This window comes from Mugil cephalus, chromosome 5 (genome assembly GCF_022458985.1).
Source record: "Mugil cephalus isolate CIBA_MC_2020 chromosome 5, CIBA_Mcephalus_1.1, whole genome shotgun sequence".
NCBI classification, from domain to species: domain Eukaryota; kingdom Metazoa; phylum Chordata; class Actinopteri; order Mugiliformes; family Mugilidae; genus Mugil; species Mugil cephalus.
In genome coordinates this window covers 2,170,241-2,179,403 of record NC_061774.1, presented here as the reverse complement: position 1 = coordinate 2,179,403, position 9,163 = coordinate 2,170,241, and the positions used below count along the sequence as shown (strand labels likewise).

Below are 9,163 nucleotides of genomic sequence, written 5' to 3'. Positions count from 1 at the left end.
ATTTTAAATTGAATATGTTTGAAAAAAATTATAGAACATGGTTTAATAGGAGGAAATATCCTTGTCACAGAGCACACAAAAGTACCAGGAGTGTGGTGGAGAGAGGGATTGGGCAGTGGAAGCACAGATTCCACGTCCTGCATTCAGAAATAAGGCACACTTGAGACAAGGTGTCTCGTATCATAATGGTGTGCGCAATACTGCACATCAGTTGCAGAGAACAGTGACGATGAGGGAAGAGATGGAGATGCAAACGTCCCCAGCTACATCCATCCATGTGATGGGCCTGACTACAACATTTCTTGGGTTGAGAATAACCAGAAATCACAGCTGCAGTGCTTTATAGGGCTTTTTTATTCATTTGTTTTATTAGTCGCTCGTTATTTTTCACTTTTGTAAAAGCCAAGCTGTAGTACTCCTCTTGGAGCCGCAACACTTTAGGTTAATTTTCTGTCTCCTTAAACCTCCAGATCATCTGGGTCATCTGCCTTGCTCACCCCCACCTGGAAAGCAAAAGCTACTGAGGGCACACCAAATTGAAATGGTATTGTCATGGTTAGGATTTAAAAACTTACTTATGGTAGCTGCTCCCAAACTTTTTTTCTAGATCAGATGGATAAAACCACACTTCCAACAGATGTTCGACTGAGTTTTATTGTCTTTCATACTTCAAGTACGCTGATATTGACCTCAAACACGGTGAAAAACTGAAATAAAACAAATATTACATCTTAATACCATATCTTCCCTTCAAAATTAGTATTTTGGCCAATATCCATTTCTTATGAAAGTCGGTGAATGAAACATAAATTACACATAAAATCAATATAAAATGCACAAAGAATAACACATTGCGCCTTCCAACTGGAAAATCAGGAGCTGCTAAGGCTTTCTACTCTTGAACTCTTGCACACATCTTGCTTCGTGAGCAGCGTAGCACCAACTAACAGAACACAAATTTTCCAAACAAGTCATTGCGTTAATCAATGACTATGCCTACATATTTATGTTGAGGGCAGCTCACTAATGGGCACACTAATGACCAGTAGGGGTTGTTATCACAACTCAAAATCCACAAAATGAAATTACAATTTACATGTTTAACCTACTTGTGTAAGAAGTATGTTAACACAAAAATATTAATACAATAAAGAAATTAGCAAATGTTCAGCGACAGCTACAAATACACGAAACTGTTACTGAACAGTAGCAAATAATGAGCAACAATTAAAAACAAGTATTTCTCTAAAACTAACTTTTACTACAGCAATATCCCCATATTGTAACAGGAATAATTTGGAAACTCACCCTTTTGAAAGCAAATCAAACTTCATTACAGCTGTATCCTGGCCGCTGTCCATCCACGGTATCAAAAATAATCAAAATAAACTACCTTAATCCACAGATTAGACTTTTTTTTAATTTTACTCTGTTCTTCCTCAACACCCCACCCACTCATTAAAACCTGTGCTTCCTGGCTATTCTGGAGGCAAAGTCATTTACATCACTGTAAGAAATCTGATGGCCAGCTTTGTTGTTAATACTAATCACTGCCAGTCCACTCAGTCTTTCTTGCGCCATGGAAGATTTCAAGTAGTTCTTCGTTAATTTGTGCTTGGAAATGCTCCACTTTATAGATGCAGCAGTCACAGGCAGAGTGCAGGCTATCCGTAGAGCTACCCATCAGTGGACACAGCGTACAGTACAAGGGACAGTGCGAGACAGAGCTCTCTAGAGGATGGAGATGAGCCTAAGATGAAAACCATACATATACACACATAATAATGAGGTACTTTGACTAAATCAATTTCTCTTTGGCTGTAATTCTTCTTATACGTATGAATTAAATGTATACTGTATGGCAACAGATAGTCTTTCCCTTATCTGATGCATTACCCACAGTTGAGCATGAGAATGGACTGACACTGGACTGAGTCTGTGCCTCCAAAGTACACACAGGTATATATGCACTTTAACAGTGCTCCTGGACAGGTTTCACATAACTTATGAGTTGATGTAAAAAGTATATGTTTATTTTACTTACACATATTACCAGCAGCAAACAATTTGTGCAAACAACATATCTCAAACTTAGGGGTGTGACAGTACACATAAGTCACATTTGCTAGCGTAACATATTGCAAGCAAATGTCAATGTGCTTGCTACCACTGATGATAATGATTGCTATCAAACATTAGCTAAAACTTTGTTTTGTTTATCACACAAATGCAAGCATGTTAACATTAACATTAAGCTATTTAATTGGCCAGTTAAAAGATACATATCTGTAGTTTTTAACTAGCTAGCTAATTTGCCATTAACAGCTACACAAATCTCTCTGATAAACATTCCATTGCCAAGACCTGCAAACAAACCTTTATCTTGGTGTTTTCCCCTCTTCCTCTTCCTCTACTACCTGTGCCCCTGAAGGATGTGTCCTTTTTTGCAACATTGTTTTGTCTTCAACTACCAGCATTTTGGATGCGCGGTGCACACTGCACGCTTACCTGATTATGCAAACAGAGTGGAACTTGAAGATTGTCAAGACTAGCATTGGTAAACAATCCAAAGCTCTGCAACAACTGCAAGGGCAGACTTACCATTAGGCAAACACAGGTAAATTGCCTGGGTCCCCGAGATTTCCAGGGTCCCCAAATGTTTCATAAAAACTAATTGATAACACACTTAAGAATACATGAAAATGCCTAATCTCTCATGATCATTTCAACTTCTCCCTCCTCATGCAATGGGTTATTCCATGTTACCCAAGTGGAGCGGAGTAGAGGAGCAGGCGACAGGGAAGGAAACAGTTTTTATCAAAACTGCCAAAGGTGTCAACCCTTTTCGGTGACACTCAATGTAGTGCTCGACAACAGCAAGAACCAGACGCTCTTGTCAGCATCAGCACTGCAGTCAGTGTCAGCCGAGGAGGATGCATTAGACCTAGAGATGATGATTAGACCTCACAATGACGTGAGTATTAAAGCAGTCGAAATGATAAACTATATTAAATGTTGATTAATGTTCTTATCAATTACAATAAATGTGTCAAGATGATTCACAATAATGTTTTCAAGAAGGATTTTAATGACAGGCGTTGGTGGTTAGCCTTCTAGCTGCTCGCCCAGTGCCACGTAGCTTCAGCAACCACTGCAACCCTAGTTAGGATAAGTGTAGTAGAAGATGAGATTTTAAGGATTAGTGTTCAGTGAATAATAGTTTGCTGATCCAGCCACTTGAAGCAACAGTCTTTAATGTTGTCGTTGACAGCCATTGAATTCTTAAAGGATAGGTTTGAAACACTAGGTGAAGTGAGAGCCAGATTTGGTGTGCTGCTCAAAAACTAGGAATTGTGCAACCAGTGTGACAACCTCTGCAGGACATTAAGCTCTGGAGATGAAAGTGGTGGAAAGAAGCTGACTGTTGAGGACAAAAACGTGTCAAGCTTGCCTTCTGAAGACATGACTGGTCTTGAGCAGTCACAAAAAACATTTGGAGGAACTGTATCCAAAACTGTGGTTTGCTTTGAGAATCGCCTGCACACTGTGACTGTTACTGTGAATAAACTGTTATTACTTTGACTAAGTATATTAGGTGTTGTGCTGACGTAAGTATTAATGATGTTAAATAAGCATTATTTTAGTACTGTTTTGTTTTCATTACAGTAAAAAATGTTATCATTAATTTTATCAGTAATTTGCCTGAGTGGCTTAACTTAAGATGTTTTATGTTTACGGTAGCCTGTTTTTCTCATGAACTGTAACAGATTGTGGCATCTTTGTGGACCTTGAAAGATTTAGGAATCTTAGTTTGACAAACAGAAATGCCTCTCACCACCTGACATCCATCAACCTCACTCCCACTCTCAACCGCCTGGATACGTTGAGGAGAGGACAAGAGACCTTTGATTTATGACCTATGACCTTTATGACCATCACCTTTAGCAGGCACAGAAAGATTATTGAATTGAGCACTGTAGAATTAGACTAAACATCTATGCCATAGAGGTAACTGTAGAACTGGCAATGAGTAGAAAGTCCTTCAGTAGGGTTGAATGAGATGCAGGTGAGATGGCAGCCCAGTCCCAACCTAACGACTAGCAGCAGCTCAACTCCACACACCTGAGGCGAAAATGAGACAGTCAAACAATGGGCCCATAGAGGCAGTTAGGTGGGCCATTACCTGAGTCAGGTTTGGATCACAGGGCACCCCTGCCTTTGGTCTGAATCTCCCAGGTAATGGCTGCAACCAAATGGGAGTGTGTGGAGGTGCTAAATGAGTTTGGGGTATTTGGATTATATTGGATGATATTTTTACCACTGTTTCACCATTGTTTGTACCATTAAAATGCATCTCCTGTATTCTTTCCAAATGAACTGCTTGAAGGAGAGCTCAGCCGTTTTCCAGCAGATTGAAAACAATTTGTCTTGGTTGTAAAGACGGCAGACTGCTGTGTTCATGTATTTGAAAGATTCTTGATATCCTCAGGCTATACCAAATGTTTTGAGTGTGGTGACATAAGAGCAGGCTGCCAGCAGCACTACCAATGACAACACAAAGGGAGTGTAGCATGGATGGCATGCAGTTGACAATTGGGGATCAGTTGGAAAGGACAGTAATTTTTTAACCACAACACAAACCTCAATGCAGGTGAAGCAATTTTACAGCACTTTAATTTAGAAAATATTTAAATGTGTGATGTAGAGCAGGGCACACGTTAGATGACCATTGCAGATAACAATTACAGATATAGCCTTTGTTTTTATAAACATGTATGCACATAAATCTGGTGCTGATCGTAAATAAATGATAACCTAAAACATCCAACAGTAGTTCCATATTAGTGGTGTGTGCAGACTAGGACTACACATTCATCAAGAGACAGAAATGCAGAAGTGCCTCATCCACTTTCAGCTGTTCAGATATTTGAAAGAAACTTCATAAATTATGCAGACAATATACATGGGGGAAAGTTACTTTTAGTAATGTTAGACAGCAGGTTTAGACAGACTTTGCATGGATCAAGCCTACAATAACAAGTTAACCAAAGAAGCAGTTCTGCCAGTAGATTTTGTTTTTCAGGTCCCCACATTTTGATAATAGAGTTCTCTGTAATGCTACAACAGTGTCTGTACTGGCACTTTAACACACTGCTGACTCATGATTAGTCCCACAACAGTAGTGTCGTCAGCAAACTTGATGATGATGTTGGAGTCTGACATGGCCTCACAGTCATACGTTTACAGCAAGTACAGTAGAGGACTGAGTTCTGGGACTATGGTATTAAATGCTGAACTGTTGCTAACAAACAGCACTCTCACATAGGTTCCCCTACCAGTGTCCACGTGGGAGAAGGTCTTGTAGAGGAAGGAGGTTATGGCACCCTCTGTTTAGTCGGTATTCAAACTGTAACGGATCCAGTTTGATGGACAGTGTGGAGGTGATGAATGTCTTTATCAGTCTCTCAAAACACTTCATCACCACAGATGCGAGGGCTTGGGACTGCTAGGTTGTGATTTCTTTGGGACAGGGATTATAGTGAGCTTCTTCAAGCAGTTAAGTATCAGGCACTGAGTTAGAGGTTGAATATCACTGTAAACAGAGGCACAAGCTGATCAGTGCAGGCTTTGAGGACATGTCCGCTGATGCTGTTTGGTCCAGCTGCTTTCCTGCTGTTTAAGCTCCACTCCGTCACAGTGAGTGTCTCCTCCCCTTTAGCCATGAGCACATTGGGCAGTTGGTTTCCTGACTAAAAACATGCGAAATCGGAAATTGCCTCATGTAGCTCGGATAGTGTAGCACCTGTGTCCGCCTAGGGTGGAATATAAATGGCACTGATGATGACCGAAGTAAACTCATAGGTCAGGTAGCCAGACAACATTTCAAGGTGTGGAGCTTCAGGTTAGGTGAGCATGTGTTTTTGAGAGGGACAACATTACCACTGTTGCACCGGTTGTTATTAACCATAAGGCACACTCCATCTCCCATTGATTTCCCTGATGCACTCTTGCTGTGAACTGTAAAGAATTCTGTTGGAGCAGGCCTGGGATGAGGCCCTACTGCCACCTAATCGCTCAACTTCTGACTAGCAAACAACTTCTCCTGTGCTGGGGGATATCCCTGATGACCTGCGCCATCTCCCATGCGCCCCACCCCGAACGGATTGCTGCTGGAGGCCACACCCCACCTCCGGACAGTACCTCCACAAGCTCCCCTGCCCCTTTTCCTGGAAAAAGCACCTCAGACGGGGAAGACGGGAAAGCTCGTCAGACTCAAGGCTTACCTGGCTGCCTCTTCCTCCCTCCCGATTGGCTTGCGCGCTGGACCAGCTCCTTCTGCCCGGCTCTCAACTTGGAAATGGATCCACCCCATGTGTCCGGAGCCACCGCCTTCACACTCACCGGTGACTGGAATTTCTATCCCCGCTCTGCTGTCAGCCTCTCGCCGGCACCACCATCACGGAGTCCATCGTGGTAATCTTCGCCCACTGAGACACGCAGCAGCACCAGCCAGCCCAGTGCGTAACCTCAGCATGGTCCTGCTGAACGCTAGGTCTATTGTTAATAAAACGATGCTGTTAAATGACTTCTTCTGCTCCCGCAAACTGGATGTTATGCTTGTGGTGGAAACTTGGGTACCCACTGGCAATGACTCTCCTTCCCCCCCCGGCTGCTCTTTCTTCAGCTCTCACTGCTCCTCGGGTAGTGGGGGCGGCATAGCCTCTGTTTTCAAATCTGATCTCCAGTGCTGTCTGTCGCAGCCCATGCCAAGCTACTCCAGCTTTGAACTGCAGCTTTTTGAATTTGGTATGTTACCTCCTACCCTGTGTGTCATTGTGTACCATCCACCGAAATACAGCAAAGACTTTATTAATGATTTGGCAGATTTCCTGTCCGGGATCATAGTGAAATACGATGATATTTTAATTTCTGGTGATTTTAACATCATGTATGTTGTAAATTCCATCTTCTGAGCAGGAAATTTCTAAACATGATCAGCTCTTTTGATTTTACCCAGCACATAACTGTCGCTACTCATGAAAAGGGGCACACCTTAGCTCGTCCTGTCATATGGTTTGTCTGTCTCTGTCAGTGAAATCTGTGCAACAGCATGTTTATCCAACCACTTGCCCGTGCTGTTTACCTTATTACTGCCAGGCTCAGTGGACAAACCTGCTGCCCCTGCATACCGCCAGTGTGCTATCACTCCTGTGACAGCAACACAGTTTTCTGCCGCTTTATCGACTCCCCGTTATATGTGCTGGATGAAAATTAGTTTCTTAATGCTGATAACATTCTGCTTGTGTTCACTTTCACTTGCTTTAAGATCCTGGCTCCTCTCAGACTGAAATGCATCAAGTCGTCCAGTCAGTCATGGTTAAATGAAGGGACTCGCACCCTCAGACGTGCATGCAGTCGCACTGAAAGAAAATGGAAAAAAGATCATCTCCTTGTCTCCCGACAAACTCTTCATAGCGCTTGTCTGATTACCAGAGAGCGGTCAAAGCTGCCAAAGCTACCTACTTCTCTGCCATAGTCTTCAACAACAGCCATAAGCCCCAAGTTTTGTTTAATGTCCTCAACTCCCTCATTAATCCCTGTGATGTCCCATCCCTGGTGCCAACACCTTCCCTCTGCAATGACTTTTTTCTTTCTAAAAAAGCGTCAGCCCTTGGACCCACCCAGCCCTGTGCTAGGCCCAGTTTGGACACTCCTACCCTCTGTTCTGCTGCACTCAACCACTTTGACCCCCTGTCCTCCGCCCAACTTTCAGATTTTGCCTTCCATCTGCAACCCACCAGATCCCCCTCGGACACTTTACCGCCCAAACTTCTCAGGCAAGTTTTTGACTTGGTTGGCAAGAGTAACTGACTGTTGATCAACACCAGTCTCAGATCAGGCTCTGTCCCTGTAGCCTTTAAGCACGCTGTGGTCAAACCTTTAATCAAAAAGAAAAACTTGGACCCCTCCACCCTTTCCAACTATAGGCCTATATCTCAGCTCCCCTACTTATCCAAGGTCTTAGAAAGAGCGGTATATAATAAACTCCAGTCTTTTTTAACATTTATGAAAAGTTTCAGTCTGGCTTCAAACCTAGACACAGTCCTGAAACTGCCCTGCTGCGAGTCTTCAATGACTTGATTTTAGCTGCAGATTCAGGTAACCCTGTTATCCTGGGACTTTTAGACTTGTCAGCTGCCTTTGATACAGTAGACCACACGATCCTGCTACTCCATCTCGGCAATCTGTGGGCATTACAGGCTCCGCCCTGCGCTGGTTCAGGTCCTATTTGACCGATTGCACTTTCTCAGTGCAATCAGGTCACTTTTCCTCCCCTTCAGCCCCACTGACCCATGGTGTCCCCCAGGGATCTATCCTGGGCCCTGTCCTTTTCCTGTTGCTGCCCTTAGGTGATATCCTCAGGAAGCATAAGATTTCTTTTCACTGTTTTGCAGACGATATCCAGGTTTCCTTGCCACTCAGGTCCTTAAGTAAGGACGTGCTGCAGCCTCTACTTGACTGTCTGAGTGATGTCAAATCTTGGATGAGCTCAAATTTAAAATTTTAAATCTGAGTCCAAGACGGAGGTTATCCTGCTTGGAGGCAATACGCCCTCAGACAGCTCCCTAGAGTCCTTTCAACTCCAAAATTCAATCCTCCGTAAAAATCCTTGGTGTTGTTTTTGACAGCCAGTTCAAATTAGCCGAACAGATCAGCACTGTAGTTAAGACCAGCTTCTTCCAGCTACGCCTTTCAGCCAGGACCAAGTCCTATTTCCTTTACTGCCGCAGACTTCGAAAGGGTGATTCATGCCTTCACAACCACTAGACTAGATTATTGCAATTCCCTTTACATTGGTCTGGATCAGTCTTCTATCAACCATCTGCAGCTTGTCCAGAATGCCGCCACTTTCTCACTGGCAAGACAAAACGCGACCACATCACGCCAGTCCTAGCATCCCTCCACTGGCTCCCGGTCCGTTTCCGTATTGATTTTAAACTTCTCTAAATTGTTTTTAAAGCACTTAATGGTCTAGCCTCACTGTACCTTTCTGAGCTCCTTGTGTATCACACCCTAACCAGGACCTTAAGGTCATCTGACCAGCTACTTCTGGTGGTGCCAAAAAATAGACTCAAGTCTCGGGGTAACAGAGCCTTCGTAG

At 43.3% G+C, this 9,163-nt stretch overlaps 1 pseudogene; it reads left to right on the top strand.

Annotated features, from left to right (window-relative positions):
• Positions 1-6,143: 6,143 nt before the first annotated feature.
• LOC125008520 lies at positions 6,144-8,829 on the top strand (annotated as a pseudogene).
• Positions 8,830-9,163: the final 334 nt, after the last annotated feature.